The sequence below is a fragment of the Plectrocnemia conspersa genome, unplaced genomic scaffold, assembly GCF_051122295.1.
Source record: "Plectrocnemia conspersa isolate PC_06_02 unplaced genomic scaffold, ASM5112229v1 ptg000006l, whole genome shotgun sequence".
Lineage (NCBI taxonomy): Eukaryota > Metazoa > Arthropoda > Insecta > Trichoptera > Polycentropodidae > Plectrocnemia > Plectrocnemia conspersa.
This window is the reverse complement of record NW_028277170.1, coordinates 18284472-18304315: the sequence shown is the minus strand read 5'-3', so window position 1 is coordinate 18304315 and position 19844 is coordinate 18284472. Positions and strand designations below refer to the sequence as shown.

Genomic DNA, 19844 nt, shown 5'->3' with positions numbered 1-19844 from the left:
CACAACTGTTTTAATACATACATCGCAGTATAGAAATACTAGATATAAATAAATAGTATTCTATTATTTTACTGACATTATCGATTTAACAGTAATAAACTAATATAATCATACTATCAGTAACATTATTACTTTTTAATCGTGTCTTGAAAGAAGTATTGATTAATTCTAATGAATATTACATATAAATAATAATGTGAAAAAATTTCAAATTAAATGATACATAAATGATAGAATAGTATTTATAAAATAAAAAATGGGTTTTATGCCTAATTAAAATTTAATGAAGGAAAGCTTAAAAAATTATCTTAAAAATTAAATTAAATTTTGATTAACGTCCTAAAATTAAAAAGGGCTGAGAATTAAAATATATAATGTAAACGTTGCTTTTGATGATATACTATCATTAACATTTATAAAATATTTCTGACACGTTTGATTTAACGATTACTCGAACACTGGAAATACCACCTAGCATTTGCATGCAAATACACGACTTTCGTCCCGTCCTGTATAGCGGACCCGTGCTAGGCGGGGAGTTAGCATTCTATTGACCCAACTTGGTCTGTCGCCACGCACATAGCTATAATAATCTGTATACACTCACATTCAGGTATGTCAGATAATTACATATGATACTGAGAAAAAGGGTATATATGTTCGTCTTTTCAAAGAGTCGAAATCTTATTTGAACTTCTGCTTACTAGAAAATAATATAGTAGGGTGTCTTTTATATAATATGTAAATATATGTACGTGCCAGTGAGTATAATATTTCTTACGATTTGTTCGTGTCTAGACACGTGGCAAATGCACGCATCGTGTGAAACTATATAACTATTAATTGACATCATTTTAATGCAAGGGCAATTGAGTACACGTGACACGTGTCAGTTCAAGGGCTCGTGATTTTTTTATATTGATATGAACTTCTGTTTGATTTTATGTAATACAAAACTACTGCTATAAAATGTCGATTCTAAACGCTTAAATAACTATAACTCAATATTCCGATGAATCACCGGGGCTTCGCCCTTATACTCACCCCTCTAAACCCATTACAGAGATAAATATAAACATTACCAACATTATTAATATGTATTTAAAATAGTCAAAAATAAATCAACTGTTTTGAATTTTGATTCGCTCTCTGAAATGTGTATTAACCATTGTAATGATACAGAAAAATCTTAGTTTTTAAATTTACTTTTAAAGTCAAATTAAAATATATACATTTAATTAGTAATATGTGGGTATATTAAGTAATAAGTTATTATAAATAAAAAAAAATCTATGGCTCAATTTTCTTTAAAACATTGAGATATTTTATCCAGATGCTACATTTATTTTAAGAAGGCGATTTTTTTTATATATGCAGTGTTTCTCTAATGTAAATATTGATTCAAATACATTGCTTGTTTATATAATATCATTAAATATATGTATTTTTATTTTATTGGTGAAAATATAACAATATCATTTTTCCATCAAAAGGAAAGATAATTTAAAATAAATATTCCCGAAGCGAGTTATTTATAGATATATCAAGGCTGCAGGAATTATATTTCTGTATTCAATCGACTTGTATTACCCACGCTATATTTATAAGGTAGATTATATTCTAATAATTGTAAAATTATGATTGGAAGCCATAATTCGTGTAAGAGAATATGTTTTGATAATACTAGAAAAAAGTATATTAGTTACTGAAGGACATTTTTTTGTATACTCTTCAATGGTAATTTTGCATTGACTTTAGATTTATAAACTATATAAAATATTTGCGATCGGAATTATTTATCGTCGAGAATCGATTGGAATTTTATCACACGACTGTTCAATGGTATGCAATGAGCGATAAAACATTACGATGTTTATCATAAAATGATTCGTTGAAACAGTAGTTACGAAAAACGTAATTTGCAACTCCGTAACGTATTTATTGTTTATATTCCCACAAACCGGTATTCAAAATAAAATATATGCGTTCGACTGAAATAAATAAATCAAATTTAAAATCTGTTCGTGATTCAATCATTGCAAATCTGTAAATCTGAAAAGCAAACACAGAAACGTCGACACTGAATTGCAAAAATATAATATATATATTCATATAATATATATATAAAAAGGGTTTAAAATGTAAAAAAAAAACTTTTTACATTTATTTTAATCTCAAGTGTTATATGGCAGTATTTCTCAAACCTTTTTAAACCGCAAACCGGTGCTTTTTCTCATATATTTTGCTACCCACATAATATTCAAAATAAAACTGTACCACCCCAATTTTGCATTTTTTTCACACAAAGATAGGATAACTCGATTTATATGTAAATTTAAAAACATATTTTAAATCTGTCATTAGATTTTTTCTATATTTTACATTTAATTACGCATCACTTGTAACAGTATAAATGATTATACATGTGTTATCTTGTGGTAAGGATTTATTATATGTATGTTTAATTTATATTATACGTAATTCATACAAACAATAAAATCTAAGCTAAAAAATGCATATGATATAAAAAAATGGTGGAATAATTTATTTTTAATTTTTAATTTTTTTAATAATGTATCAAGACCTTATATATAAAACACATTATCCATATATAATACGCACGTATTTATTTATATAAATTAAATAATCTAATCTAAGTTAAAAAAATGTATATATTGTGAAAAATATAATTCTGATTGGAATATTTAGTTTCTAAATTAGATTAACCATTTTATAATCAAAATATATTCTAATATAATTAATTTTGATAATACAATTAGTATATATTATTAAAGTGAAAGTTAATCAATGAATTTTGACAAAAAAGCTTTGAAAATAATTCTAGAAAAATAAGACTTAAACATATTAAATTAATTATTTTTGTAGCAAAATTTTGGTACAAACTTTCTGAATTCTATAAAAAAACTAAAAATATATTGTTAAAGTGAAAGTAAAATATTAAAATATTAAATAACTAAAAATATATTGTTATAGTAAAAGTAAAATATTAAATTTCAGTAGCAAATAATATTTTAAAATAACGTACTATTTATTTAAAATACATTTTATAAAAAACTAACGGTTCAGATATAAGTATGTTTAAATGAATAAGCATATATTTGTAGCAAAAGAAATTCATGTACTATGCTTAAAACTGAATTTTTGATACAAAAATAATAGATTTTATTTTTTATATTTCCAAAACTCATAATAACGTATTATGGCGACCACACACATATGCCCATGTTTGAAAGGGTCTTACTCTCAAAACTTGCGTTAAAATACTGTGACCAAAATGAGCATTTATCAAAAAGGAAACAAGAGCACACAAAAGCCCTCGCTACGACAAGAAAAAATAGCACGCAAGTGTTCTTACTGCAAATATTCTCCGTCATTGAGAGAATATTTATTTGTTGAGAAACAAGATTCCCGTAGCAATGCAATACGACATTGGACAATGCCCATCGAGCAAATGTCGCTTTCTAAAGGAGTGTACATATTTCAAATCTCACCATTTATCGTCTGTCACAATTGTAATATAATCTATTAAAACTGACTCACACCCACTATAAAAAAAACTCACACCACTAGGGTTCCCAAACCTTAAAATATAAACCGAAGTTTTAGTAAAGTTAAGAGTTATAGTATACTATATATTGTAATGTATTATTATCACTTATAAGAATGAAAGTAAACTATTTTTTAAGTAAAAGTTAAAAAACGTATTTCAGCAAAAAAACAAACAAAAACGTGAATTTTATATTTTATATAAAAAATATAATAATTTAGCTAAAATTAGCCGGTTATTTTCTGGTAAAATTAAATGCTTTTATTTTTGTGGCAAAATTATTTCTAGTTAAAGTAACGCATATACAATAACAAATTTATTGAAAATAAAATTAGATTTTATAATTAAATAATATTTTTTATTAAAATACGAATTATGGTAATAAAATAAACAGCAAGTAATTTTGTGTTAAAGCTCAATAATCTTATCTTTGTGGCAAAATTATTTTTAGCGAAAATAATGCATATAAAATTTAAAAAAAATATAATGAATAAAACGTTACATAAAAATAATTAAAATTATTGAAATTAATTATCTTATCTTTGCAGCAATCCTAGTTAAGTAATGAATATATCTAATTATCACAGGCATACGTAAGTAATTTATAAAAATAATAATAATAAATATACTATTAAATATAATAATTAAAAATTGTAGAAATCTGATTTAAAAAATAAAATTGATTTCTACAGTAATTCGGAAATTTTTAATTACGTATAAACAAAAATTAACATGAGTAATTAAAAATATAGCAAATATTTTAATTACTAGTAATTATCAATTTTTTTAATAAAGCAAAAGTAAAGCATTTTGTCAAATCATAAAATACAAATACAACGATATCTATAATATAAATAAACTTTATATAGAAAATCTGACGATACACCTGAATTTTATACAAAGATGCGAACTTATTTTTTTGGCAATAAAAATATATGCTATTTAATTAATATCGGCTATAAGCCATAAAGAAAAAGAGCAGACCAATAGATTAGAAAAATAATAAAGTATTGAATGTATCGATGCTAAATTAATAGTTCCAAGAACTTTGCTACGTCCAAAAATAACTTTTGGTAACTCGCTTAACCAATTAGGCGAATTGCGGACAATGATGGTGCATGATTGGATTGATTAGACGGTTATTGAGACTTAATTCCATTAAGTCGGCGTTTGTTGTGGGAAATCAAGGAAACGGAGATAATACGATTGGAAGACGATAATTTGACGCATAGATAGCGTGCTTAAACGAGCTCCTACACATTTTTGTGTAAATTGTGTCCTAGATTTCATATTTTCAATGAAGGTAATTGATATTGAATCATTGATTACTAATATAATATTCGTATATTTTATATATTAAATCATAACCATATTTTTTGCTTTATTAATTAATAAAAATAGTAAATACATCCATTTATGGCATTTTATATATGATTTCCGCAACAGAAGTTTCTCAAGGGTCCTCAAAATGACATAAATATGGCAGTTATAAATTCTAGTTTTCTTGTAAATGTCAATGGTTTCAAATTGTTTAGATGCATTCGATCTGTTGCAGACTTTTAAAATAGGCTTACTTCAACCATCTGCTCAGAAAGTGCCATAACTGTGTCATTTTCTTGATGATATTCTATAACACAGATTTAAAAAAGCATTGAAGATATACCATTAATTATAAAAATGCTCTAGCTGATGGACAAGAGCATAGACTATCTTATACCTTAATAACCACAAATTCATAAATAGTTTTATGCTTAGGAACACATTTATGAGTCACAAACATTTTTACAAATTTATGGGTTAAGTACAGTATAGTATAGTCTATGATTTTTGTAGCCGTTCCCAAGAGTATTTTTAATGCCAAGCATTCATGCTTCATCGATTATTTTCTATGCGTAATAAAATTTTTCTGTAAAGGTTTAAACCTTTTTTTTAAATCCAGTTTTACAAATCAAAGATAAATTTAACAATTAAAAATTTCATTTAGTGTCAAATTAAGACGTCTTCATTTAACTTTATTCTTAACTTTAACATTGATTGTTTGATTCCAGGTGCTTAATAACGCGAATCTCATTATCATCAATTCCTTTATCTTTTAGTGTTTGTAAAAGTTTAAGTTGATAAACTTTGTCAAAAGCTTTTTCATAACCTACAAAGCACATACACATCTACATTAAAATCCAAACATATTTGTACATGAATGTATACAATAAATAGAGCTTCTCTTATGCTTGAGTGCTTTATTGTGAATAGGAATCTTAATTAAATATTTGATTTTTTTAATTATTCGTCCGATTTTTTTAACTATATAAATATTCAAATAAAACAATTAGTAAACTTTAGCAAAACCGTTTTTTCTCTGAATATACCCGAGGGACTAGGACCGCTTCAAAATTTATGGGATATATGCGAAACACTGAGACGCCTCTTCCTAACAAAAAAAAATGCTTTTACGCATTCGAAAATAATATTGTGAATATAATGTTTATCGGTGGTATCTACTATGACCGAAATACGCGGAATTCGTTCATTGGTAAGGCTCACGCTTATTTCAAAAACATGTGTGCATCGCATTTTTATTATGAAGTTAGTTTTACGTTTTTGTATTTGTTGTTTCAATACGAAAAAAAAATATTATAGTCAATTCAATAATTCGATCGCGGTTAATTTATATGTAAATCCACATAAAAACGCTGATACAGATCCGATCTTAATGTGAATAAAATTCATTTCAATAATTATTAGCTATTGTATGTATAAAAAAATCAATAAAATAATGCTTTTGCTGAAGTTACACAATCGCAACTGATCTTAATTCTGGTGAATTAAAAAAGCTGAAATTACGTCCATAATTACAAAGTATGTAATTATTAATTAAGCATTTTATCTTTGACGCCCCAGTTAACAATTATAAAAGTAATTAATGATAAATTAAAATAAGTATTATTAACGAATAATTATTTTTTAATTTAATCTTAAACGCAATAATTTTTTTTTATATAATACTCAAATAGTTATGAATGATTTTGTTGAATATTTTAAGCAAGTGGCTCATAAAACTTATTGTTATAAATTCTTGACACTCTTTTATCATTGGCTTTTAAGATATAGTTATGGATTTAAGTCAGTAATTTGGTATCGAACCTGTTCTGTATATCTCGTATAAAAATGATACGTTATGATTAATTTTATCGTCTTGTAACAGATTAGCAAGTTTAATGTATACATCATCTAACTCAACTTACAGATTTTCATGATCTTTTATTGATCTCTTAACTATCATTCTAAAAATCTACTTCATCATCATCAAAGAGCTCCTAATTTCCATTTCATTGCTATATATTCTTAAGACGAAATAGATTTTTGTATCGAAAGAATCTGTGGCATAAGTGTATTATATATTTTAATATGGCTAAGAATACTGATTCAAAACTGCAAAGAATATAAAAGCTATATATGTACGAATTGTTTTTTCCAAGAAAGCTCTGCGCCAAACCCTGATCTAAGACAAGTTACACCGTGTCATTGAAAGGTTACACCCCGTCCCTGATCTCCGTCAACTGAGCTGCGCGCGCTCCAGCATCCTAGGTCTAGGCGTCTGATATTGGCTTTCGATCGCTCGGAAAAGATTAAGGGTCTGCTGCTAGGATCGCAGGACAAGTAGAAGCACGCCAAAGGTTCTATGGGTAGTGTGATGGGGTGAATTTCATGGATTTTGGGGGTGGTTGCCGCGCGCCGCCGCACGGACCCACCCTGTCCCGATCGATACTCCCCAAAACGACAAACTTTAAATAAGCCTGCACGCACGAGAACCATGCCTCCACAAAAGAGGTTGACAACCTTTTCTTCGATTATTTAGAGCGAGGTATTTTAGTGCACTAATATGTTTCGTTTTTATAATGTATATATAATCAAATAAATAGCGCCCCTTGTGTAAGATATTATTAAAAATCAATAGATACGGATTTGATTAATGAAGTTCGTAGACATTTTTAAATAGAAGAAGAATCATTAAAAGAGACAATTTCAAGCAATTTTTTAACACGCTAAGATTTTTATCGCAATCAGGAATAAATACAACTAATTGGGTCAGTCAAAACATATCTCTAGTTTAATCAACTGCAATTGAGATATTTTAAAAATTATAATTTAAGATTTTAACTTACTGTAACAAAATTTATTGATAGTGCAATATGCTGTATATATCAATTTTTTGCGGAAAAAATATATCTGCAATTTTCAGCATATTTAGCAATATGTTCTAAAATAATAAAATTGCCTTCACGATGCTTTTGCTGTCTTCAATGTTTTTTTAATATATTTCTGAAGTACAGATATCAAATTTATCAATCTATTTACTCTCACTTTTCATATATGTGTATAATATTCAGATCGATATATTTAATAATTATTTCTTAAAAGTATGTCTTAATTATTATTATATTTTTTTTTATTACAGAATTTTCAATACCTAACATAAGCGACGTAGCTCAATTTTAATTAATCATCTTGATATTCCTCCGTGATATTAAGAAGCTCTAAATAAACCTAATCTTTAATGATCGATAGAAATTATTCTGAATTTCCAGATAAATTATAGATATTTAAAAACACTAAGGTCCATATGGAATTCAAATCTATGTCTTTCATGTGAATTGTATTTTGAATCGTTTTTTAATTTTAATTAAAATTACTGTTTATATATTTTATTTATAAATAAAAATTGTCAAAAGTGTAAACTGAAAACTTAATTGTAATTTATTCAGACAATAAAAATAAAAAATATTTTCTAATAAAAATATTATTGTTTTAGTAACCATAAGGGGTGTGACTTTACAACCAAAAAAACGCAGTTGAAACTAGTATTAATATATTATATTGTATTACATATATTGCGAATTAATATGATGGGCGTGTGATAAGTTCTGATGTTGCAAATAGGACTTTTGCATCTTGAATTATGCTTCTGAGAATTTTCATAAAATATTATGATTAAAGAAAAATATTTCGTTATTCTTGCGAAAGACTACAAGACGCACTAGAACTGAATTATTCAGCATTGAGCAATCAAAAAAGGTTCTTGAAGTATGTTTGTTCAAAAAGTAATATTTTTAGCATGCAAAATGGTGAAAAACAGATTTTTTAATGATCATATGTCACGTACTAGAGCTAATAAAAATATTTAATACCATGTATATTTTGTGCGTGAAGAAAAGAGCCTTGAGAATCTACTTGATATATAATGATACATGTGATACAAGATAGAGGAATTATTTTTTCAACACATATTTATTTGAGTATTAGTCATATATGATACATATATATATTACTGGTTTACGCTGGATTAAATAATTTAGAGCTATCGCCAACATCAGTTTAGAAACAAAGGCGAGTCATTGTACTCTAGTCTAGAGAGTAACTTATAGTTGGTGGCATATGAGGCATGTATTTTTTGTATATTTTTCATAGAATCGAAAATTCAAGGGAGCAGCTGATACCCGAGGCACAAAACCGAATCTCGAGAGCCGACAGACTTGGGATTGAATAGAAATATTTACCATATAACTATACAATTCTATTATAATGGTAATATTTTAACACAATTCTGAATAATAGAAAAATAAATACTATTGTTTTATTGTTTCACTACTCTTTATTAAAAAATCAGGTATGAAGTATAAACCAGGTTTAAGGACTATTTTATAAAATCGAAATTGTATACCGGAGAAAAAAATACTTTTTGTTTTAAAATAATGCGACTTGGAAATGTAAATAAATACATTAGAAAATAAGGGCTGTTTATTTATATTAAAAAAAAGGAAACTGAAAAATAAAGAAGGTACATACCCGTTAAAACTGATCGAACATGTCATGCAATAGAAATACCTCAGCGCAATTACTAAAGCGGAAATTAGTTCGGAAACGGAAATAAAAATAGTAATAGAAATGACAAGGAATTTCTTTGACAAAATGAAAAACGTTTTATGTTGCCGGAAAATGGTTTTAAAATTACGTTTGCGAATTTTGCGTTGCTATGTGTGGTCCGTATTAATGTATTTCTAGTGCTAAGCATAAAAAAATCTAATATTTTGAGATGTTGTATTACCTGAAAATGCTAACTAAACGAACTATCCTTCAGCTATTTTACAAAAATAAAGGCGCTGAAAACTAAATATTTTCGCCACATAACTCATTTACTCTACAAGTAATATTGGATAAAAAAATAAAAGGCAAAAAGTGGCTAAGAAAGAAGAGTCTTTCTTGCTTCCTGAAACATCAGCACACAGATGGGACTTTGCAGCTTTCTAAATATAAGAAGGAGAGTTGATTCACAGAATTTATTTCTGGAGTAGAGCAATGTAGAAAAATTAATTTGCGATCAGAATGTATGTGTTTTAAATATATGAGTTCATAAATACTAAGTTTTAACAAAAATAAATTTAGGTTTTAACCTGAGTACGATTTAAAAAACACTGGGCCCCCAAAATTTACCATGGAAGAATTTTTACTTAGTACAAACTATACAAACATTTTTTTTTCAAAAAATGTAAAGTGATAGGTGATTTATTATATATCCATAAATGTCGAATATGTATAAAAAAAATTATATAAAAAATTCTGATGTCTATATCGATAACTAAAGAGAAACTAAATCAGACCGATTCAACAGTGCATAGACACATTAAAAATATTGGGAAGGATTGGAAACTTTTTTTAAATCATTCATAGTTTTTAACTATTCAAATATTGTTTAAAAAATAAATAAAGTATTCAAATATATTTATAATTTGTTTTTATATTAATTTATTAAACTAATTTTCAGGCAAAAAATAAATTATTTTGCCTGAAAAATATTATTTATTAATACAATAATTATTATTTTGATTAATCATTTTTTACGTTCATAGTCGTTAAACTTTTTTAATTTTATAAAATATGCATAGCACAATGCTATAAAAAAATACTGTTAGGGCGTCAAATATAAAATGCTTAATTTATTATTCTACATATTTTTTGATCAGGAACGTCATTTCAGCGCTTTCCGTAACCGAGAAAAACTTTATATATAAAATCACAACCGCCCTTGTTAAAAATCTTCCATGTTTTTTTTTGCTTATAACCTCTATGTAGCTAGAATAAAAAAATATGTTTTAATTGAATGTTAGATTTTCGATAAATAATTTTATGCATATTTTTTTTTGTATTTTAGTGTATGTTATTTACATAAAATAATAAATTTTATTTTAACTTAAATAACATTTTTTTAAAGTCATAAATTTAACAAATGACACACATGCTTCTATCAAAATTTTTAATCTTTGTTTTCAAATTAATAAAAACGAAATTCATGATGTTCTTATACAGTAACAAAATTTGAGAAAATATGATAAAGAATGAACCATTCCTATCGTAGGTTTTACTGAAAGTGCACTTTGGCTAATGACTAATTTTACGATGTCATATGTTTTTTATGTTTTCATTTCACGATGTGAAAAAAATCACATTTAATTTTAATTAAAAAAAGTTGTGAAATACAAAATTAGCTTAAATACATACATTTCATTCGAATTTATGTCCAATAACTTACTACATGTAAACAATTTTTGGAACAAATTCGATATACATACTTATAAACCAGAGTCGTTTTATTGTTTGTTTTGTGCGGAATTGCATGTAAATTAAATTACCAGAATAAGGATCAGCTACGATTGAATTAATTCAGCAAAATTGATGAAACATTTTAAATACATAATTTTATCGAATTTTTTGTACATACAATAGCTAAAATGTTTAAAGCGAATTTTATATATGTACATATAAAGATCGGATCCGTATAGGCGTTTGTTTTTTTGAAGATTTGCATTTAAATTAAATAGTCAGAAATAAATTAGCAATAAAATAGAAATAAAATCTTTGCGTCTTGAAAAAACAAATACAAATAACTTATAGCTTCACAAAAATTTGCGACGCACACCTATTTTTGAGATAAGCGTTAAATAATAATAAAGGGTGAGCCTTTCCAATATTTTATTTCTTTTAACCCTTAGAACGCGTAAATCAACTAGTCGCCTAAAAATCAGTAAAAAAAATGCTTTTAAAAAAAACATTTTTTGAAAAAAAAATTGCATTTTTTAAAAATACTATTTAATATTTATTTTTAATTAACATGTCCAAATGGTTAAGGAACGAATTCTGCGAATTCGGTCATAGTATACACGCCAAAAACATTATTTTTACAAATGTTTTTCGAAAGCATTTTTTTGTTGAGAAGTAGTGTCTCATTGTCTCGCATTTTGAAACAACATAATTACAGCGGCACTAGTCACAGAAAAAAAAGTCTGTGTTGCACATGTATACAATTTGTTTTATTCTATGATTTTTGCAAATTTTGTTTGAAAAAGTATCAACGAATATTCTATAAATTATTCGAATATTCATATAGTTGAAAATCGGACGAATATTTGATTGAGAACCTTAATTGGAAACAAGGTGTATGGATACCATACGAATTAAGCAAAGAAAACAAATTGGCGTGTATCCGCATAACTCAAAAGCTTCTGGATCTTGAAGTTGATCGCCATTTTTCGATCATTTGATAAGCGAATATTATTGTATGACAATTATTATCCGATGGTAAAGTAACAAAACTTAACTTGAAGCCTAGGCTCACTGCAAAAAGTTATTTTGTATTTATGGTGCGATTGCAAAGGGATTGTGCATTACAATAACATCAAGCTTATATTATGATCAGATTAATAATTTTCAAAAGTCTGCATTTGTCAACAGAAGTCGAATAGTCGAATGTCACCAAATTGACTTTCGATAATATTAATGAACTTGCCTTACTTTAGACCTTGCTCCTTCCGACTATTTTTTATTTCGATCGATACAATACTCCCTAGATAAAAAATGTAAATGCAGTGCTATATGAATATTTTGCATCAAAGCTTCTAATATTTCATAATAATGGAATTAAAACTGCTCGAAAGGAGGGTCAAGATTATATCTTTGGAATTACCTAATATAAAACATGACAAAGAATAAAAATAAATGTGTATTCAATATATTTTTCTAGTTCAATTGAGGTAGTGTATATGATATTTATTATACACGAGTCGAGATGATGCTCCGTTATAACGTTCATTAAAAATGTATTATATCGAATACATCGTATAATTTTTTCTTTGATTTTTCTCTCCGTATTATATTATTCATACGATATTTTGTTACCGGTACATTTTCGCTTTAATTCCAGGAGTGAGCGGAATGCGTTGATCTCTCGAACATTTTGCAAAATAGGTCATAATTCCTACCTTGCCGCCCCCGAGCGGTTTGACATGACAAGTATCATGCGCAGATCAAACCCTATATAAATCAGTAATTTGGACGGAATTCAATCCCTAACCATTTACGAGAGAAAAGCTTTAAACCATGACCTAAAAACTGCCTAAAATTTTGAAATCAATAATAAAATTTATTTTAAAAATAAATATTAAACAACTATGTATATACATAAATACAAAATAGAAAACCCGAAACATAAAATAAAAAAGCAATGAAAATCTTAAAATATATGGTCAAATTGCTGTGACTTTGCAGCTAAATAGTTGCAAGAAAAAATAGTAACAGTTTATTTTATAAGCAGCAATAAATTAAATCAGGTGGTGAAGGTAAAATGGTAGGTTTTGAAAGTCGCTAGTCTTTGCTAGAGTCGGCTGTGATTTTAATTGAGCGACTGGGATTGTCGTGATTTTTTGCGATGATGCAGGACGATCCGTGACTATGCAGTTCCTTGATCTTTTGTGTCACATATTTTATAATTTTTGTTCGAGACAACTATGGCAACTCGCAGTTGAAGATGTTAGAATATTTTTTTCGCATATAGCAATATTACCGATTAGTAACGAAATATATTTTGCATTGTTGTAAAAATACCATGAGGTCTTACTTTTGAGACATGTATTTGTTTGTTCAAAATAGTCGTTAGAATGACCTCTAAATTATAACAAATTTTCCCTCGCATTGAATGTGACGATGCTCACCTTTCGAATTTTATGAAAATCAATCTATGTGAGAGTTGATTTCAACCCTTCTACATTTAACACAAAATAAATTAAGAATGGAACATATTTTACTTAAAAACTTAAATTTAATTGTACTATACTGATACAGTTTTATTTACCCATTAAAGTCGCTAATAAACGATAAAATATTTAAATATATTCGTGAGATTATGAAGCAAGTTGAAAGCTATGATACAAAATATTGCAAGAGTGTTTCATCAATCGGAATAAATGCTAGTCGAAAGGAGCAATGTCTGGAGAATAAGGGGGATGAGATATAATCTTCTAGCCAAGTTCCTATATTTTATCATTAGTCAATTTTGACATAATGTCGCCCATTGTCGCGTTTTAAAACTATTTGACTTTTGTTGATGAATGCATGCCTTTTTTGTATTTTCTCATGCCAACGATTCCAATTACAATCACTGAAACATACACACAAAATATATATTTTTACAGTTTAAATTAATAAGTTAATAATCTGACTATAAAATCCAATTGTTCTTAAATACATCAGGATTATCTAATAAAAAAATCAGGATAACCTAGTATTAACCTGTCTTTTAAAAAAATAAGTCATCATTATTTAATTAATTTTCTAGTTAATAAATCTACTATAAAACATTACCAAGCTTTTTATTATTATTATTTTTTTGTTAATATGATAACTGCTACAGTTTCAGTCAGATTTTTATCAAACTCTTATTGAAAATAACACTTAATAATTAGATTGTCATAGTGACTTCTAATCCGGCAAATATTACTTTAGAATTTTGCTTGTTAAAATAATAGTATAGCTAAGTGATTTTTTATTATATTCTAAAAGGCATTTAAAAAGCACAATTATTTACATAAAACGTTTGTTTTACGCTTTCAAGACAATTATCATTCAAAACACGAAATAAATATTATAACTACCATTGGAGTGGACAAACGTGGGTTGAATGACTTTTGCGTTAAGACGGCAGTTAAGCCCGATTGTGCTGTTGTGTTATATTTACTATTATATAATACTGTTACAGTCGTTATTTTTAAAGGTCACGATGTAACAAAGCACCGCCACTATTTTACTACGCATTATGCGTAATTGATTTTTAAAGATATAGGTATGCATATTTGAAATAACTCACTCATTATGATGCATATTTCATTCTATCATAGCAAAATTTAAACTATAATATTCCACAACATAAGATAGTTAAAGTAACAAAATATATTTTTAGAAGCAGTCTAGTGTACAATTTTATGCGTGTAGTTTTTTTATTTTTTATTAAAATAAATGTTTTCATCGCATTACTTATACTTCGTGGTCAGATAAGAATAACGGCACGATTTCACCTGGTCGTAAACAACGAAACAAATCGTCTTTTGTGTATATATTTTTTTCTATATGTATTATACTAAAGGTTAAAGGGCGCATCACAAAAGTTTTTTTGTTGATAACAATTTTGAAAAATACAAGTAAAAGTTATTGCCTTATAGCTATAAGTCAGTTAAATTAAGAACGAATTACAAACATTTTTAATAAAGTAAAATAAAATAATACATTAATTATTAATTTAAATCACTGAGCTTAATACTATTTATAATTTAAGAAATTTATGCCTCCAAAGCAAGATGTGTATAGACATTTAATACCTTCACTATATAATATTTTCCGTATTACTATGGTAATGCTCTTTGATTGTTAATATTAGAAATCTACCATAAAGTTTTTTTAAGCAAAATATAAAATGATGTTATAAAATATTTGTATCGCTTTATTTTGAATGACTTTAATGAATTTAAAAAAATATTAATAGCGTTACTCCACACCTAGCAAGCGTATGTTATTAGTCGTTATATAATTTTTTATTGATTCATTTTCATGTATTATATTGGTTTTAGGGTAAAATAGCAACATGAGTTCCGCGTTATGCTTAATGAATTAAAAGTTTGGTGTATACATAATATGTAAACCAAGTATTTGAAGCTCACCCTCTACTTAATAATTAAAAAAATGAAGGTAAGGGTTATTTTTATAATGTAAAACTATTGCATATTTTTTTTACTTTAAAATGTATTAATTGGGTTAAGGCTGTAAGCACCAGTGGCGTACGGTGGGTGTTAATATTGGGTGTGCTATAAAAAATAAAAAAAGTACATTTTTTCATTTTTATTAGCCGAGCTTTTTCCCATATATAAATAAATAAATAAATAAATAAATAACCACAAACTTATAATTATTTATATATAAAATCTAATCTTCTTTTTTTGATCAAAAATTTTTCTATCACGCTGTCATATAAAGTGCTCTTCTTTTTAATATCCATAAGGATCCCTTTTTATATTGAAATCAAGCTAAGCCACATAGCCTTTCTTGGCCTTGGGTACTTCGAAAACAAATATTAATTCGTTTCAGAGCAGAAAATGAACGTTCTGCTGAAGCAGTACTGCTTGGAAGAGTTAATATTAGTTTGCCTAATTTATCTATTTCCTGAAAACCTGACTCAAAATTATTTGTGTTCATAAATTGTACAAGCTCATGAACAGATTTCTTTGCAAATTCAGGCAAATGATAAAGAACAGCAAGCTCATTTTTTAAACTTATATAATCAAATAATGTTCCATAAAATTGTTGCAGTTTGGTAAGTAATTCATTTGGAAATTTTCCCTTATATTGCTCATATTTTTCTTTCTCCAGAAGGTGAAAATATTCCAATTTGGACATTGAAGAAAAACGGTTTTCAATTTGCTTACATATATTATCAACTATTGTATTAAATAGTTGGCTAAACGCGTGCTTTTCTTCAACAAGCAAATCATTACTCAGTCTTGGATAATTTTCTTCCGTTACATAAGAATCCCATAATGTTTCATAATTATTTTCCTGTTCATGTCTGAGTTGTTGCAAAATTTCGGTAACTTTCTTACAGCAATATAATATGTCAAAAGATTTGGATTGTAAAATGTTGTATAACACATCAGTTTTTCCAAAAAGGTTTGAAAATATGTGGAGAAGTTTTCTTGTTTTAAAATCTTCCAAAAAGCTAAGAAAACCTCGTGCTTTTATTACAGTGTCGGGGTTCCATAGTTCACAATTTTTCACGACGTCTCGAAGAAAGTCCGTAAATTCATTTCTGTATTTTTGCACTGTGTTACTTAACCGTGATGTGTAATTCCATCTTGTAGGTGTAACAGAAGGAAGTCTTCTAGCTACAAACTCTTGTAAAGCATTTATTCGTTTGGAAGATTTCGAAAAGAATGCAGACAATCCATTTAAAGTTTGAAAGAATGATTTGCACACTTTTATATTGGAAAGACCTTGTTGTAATGTTAAATTCAACATATGAGCATAGCAGTGTGTAAAAAGGCCAATGGATAAACATCGAGTACTTTGGCTTGCAAACCATTAATATGCCCACTCATTACACTCGCCCCATCATAAGTCTGTCCAACTAATTTTTCTTGAATTTGAAATTCTTCAATTATATTTACAACGTGGCAAAATAAGCCATCGGCTGTTTTATCAGAGCTAACGTCTGTAAAGCCAATAAACCGCTCGTAAACTTTACCTTCATAAACAAAACGCAAAACTGTTGAGAGTTCGTCATTATATCTGAAGTTTCGTCAAGAATAATAGCGACAAAATTTGCTGAATTTACTTCTTCCTTAAGATGATCTTTAATAACATCACCAATTGCTTCAATTATGTCATTCCGTATGGATGGGGAAGTACCACGAAACACCGTTGCAGTATTTAAATGAGTATCCAAAACAGAATCGTATTCTCGAAGTGCATTTAAAAATTTAAGGTAATTGCCTTTGTTTAGTGAATTACAGGACTCATCGTGGACTCGAAAAGGTTGTTCTTGTTTTCCTAGATATACTACTGCGTCAATCATTCGCTTTAATATTTCTCTATTTTTATGAACTTGTTCATTATGTTGACTTATATTAGCTTTACGTTGAGCGTCAATCATGACTTCAATTCGTTGTTTTCCAAACATTTTGAGAGAAAAAAATGATTGAACGTGTGACTGCGCTCTTTTGTGTTTTTTCAGTGCCGTTATCAGATGACTAAGGTCAGCAAATCCACTTTTATTCCACACGCTTCTTTCTTTGGAAAACAATAAACATGGCCAACAGAACAATCTAGATCGAAGTTCGCAGCCTGTTAACCACTCAGTTCGTTCATATGATGAAAATGAAAAATGTCTTGTATATTCACATTTATTGTCTTTATGCTTCATAAATAAATTGGGAAGAGGTGGACGTGGTTTGCCAATTTTGATTATCTTCAATTTAATTTCATAACTTCTTTTTGAAAATGGATTATTCAAAATATCTTCAACAGTATTCTTCATCATTTTTGGGGTAAATAAAAAAATATAATCTAGAATAGAAAATTAAATATTGATCATATGTAAATAAGATAATAAACTATTTTACGCCAAAATATAAAAAATGAGTGACCTGTTATTGTGATATAATGTAATAAAAAAGCAGCGACGGACGCAAGAGTTTTTGAAGTACGCGCACCAAATTCGAGACCAATTTTACTACTGAGCGCTGCCAGCCGACAGATCGACTTCAGCCGTTAAATCTCGGAACAATTTACTTTAGTCGGCCGCCGCACTCAAGGTCGGCGCGCCACATGAGTAATACATAGCGTGTCGGTCGCGCGGAAACTTTTAGAGCGACTGATAAATACCAATGCATACTATACACTGCATATTAAAATTTTATAATTTTGCATACTACTGTATGCAAAATGATGTCGCTTTATGCCCTAAATTTTCTGAATTTCTAAATTTATATTTTAGATGGTTTTGCGGGTGTGCGCCGCACACCTAGCACACCCTGAATATACGCCCCTGGTAAGCACTAGTCATTAGCGTATAAGTCAATGTTTTTTAAAATAGAGCTAGAAATAAATTTTACATATTCAAACATACGTTATAATGGAACAGTCGACCCTTTGAATTTGTGGTGCTCTTATTGCTTCAATGCGATGTATACGCATTTTGCAATATTTATCCTGTAATTTTCAATGGCAATAAAATAAACTAGTGTACTTCGAATCTCATGCTGTTAAAGCAAAGTGAAGTGTAAATTATTTTGTTATTAAATTAGATGACAAACCATTATGTTTATTGTGCGATTATATTATTTATGTACTAAAATAAAACAATAAATGGAGTAATTACAAGAGCACTCGACACGATATTCACAACTTATAGAAAAGTTAAAAACTGATTTTTTTTATATCACAACGCAATTTTTAGCAATATTAAAATAATGAAAATAAAGCTGTAACCATTAGTTGAAAAGTTGCTAATTTAATAACAAATAAAATAAAGCCATAAATCGATGGTCCATTAATAATTAATTAAGTCGTATACGATTGTTGTAGCCTTATTTTAATATCTCAGGTTTTCAATGAGAAAAGTACTAGAAGTGTTGAGCACATTGTGAGTAACATCAATAGGCAATTTAATAGCAAATATATTTGATTTAATATAGTGGTTCGCAAACTATTACGACTTTGCTACATATAGGGTTTCAAAGGCACGCCATTATAGAAAGGACATTTGGAGAAAAAGTGAATATTTTGTATTGTCAATAGTAAAAGTGAGTTACCATATTTAGAGGCTTATACAAACAGATTGTATCACTGGTTTATTTCGATAAGAAGTGACTGTTTTTTTTTATAATGCCGCATTTTTTATAAATAAAAAATCGAGTGCCGCTGCTGGGGCTCGAACCCGCAACCTCAGAGTTACTAGTCTGAGACATTACGGACTAAGCTATTCCGCCCTTAACAAAACAAAGAATTTTCAATTTTTTGTTTGATTATCTGATGAAAGGTTGAGTGTTGAAATAGGTACTGAGATTGTAAAAAAGTAGATTCATATTTACAAACAAGCATATGTAAATAAATAAAAAAGTGTTGTATAGAAACATATTTGCTCTCCTCGACCGTTTTTATTTTTTCGATACGCAGAAAGCAATGACTATTGGTTTTGCTACATATAGATATTGGCAGACTTCGATGTCAAAATACAGCTATACGAAATAGATACGCAGATAGCAAATTTCAGTTCAACGCATTTGAAAGGATGGCTTTATTTGGTTTGAATTTCATATAGGTTTAATCTGTTGCGTGTCTGAAAAATAACTTTGAAAGGATATATCAAAATTGAAATAAAATAAAATATATTAACCTGATGCCA

At 27.8% G+C, this 19844-nt stretch overlaps 1 protein-coding gene and 1 long non-coding RNA gene across 8 annotated transcripts in view; one reads left to right on the top strand and one right to left on the bottom strand.

Moving 5' to 3' along the window:
- Window positions 1–19844, bottom strand: part of MESK2 (misexpression suppressor of KSR 2) — a 244284-nt gene that overhangs the window by 91186 nt on the left and 133254 nt on the right. The gene's annotated exons all lie outside the window — the stretch shown is intronic.
- On the top strand, window positions 12743–19754 carry LOC148234417 (uncharacterized). Its single transcript, XR_015809927.1, has 2 exons — window positions 12743–15718; window positions 18500–19754. It is a non-coding gene; the product is annotated as an uncharacterized LOC148234417 (long non-coding RNA).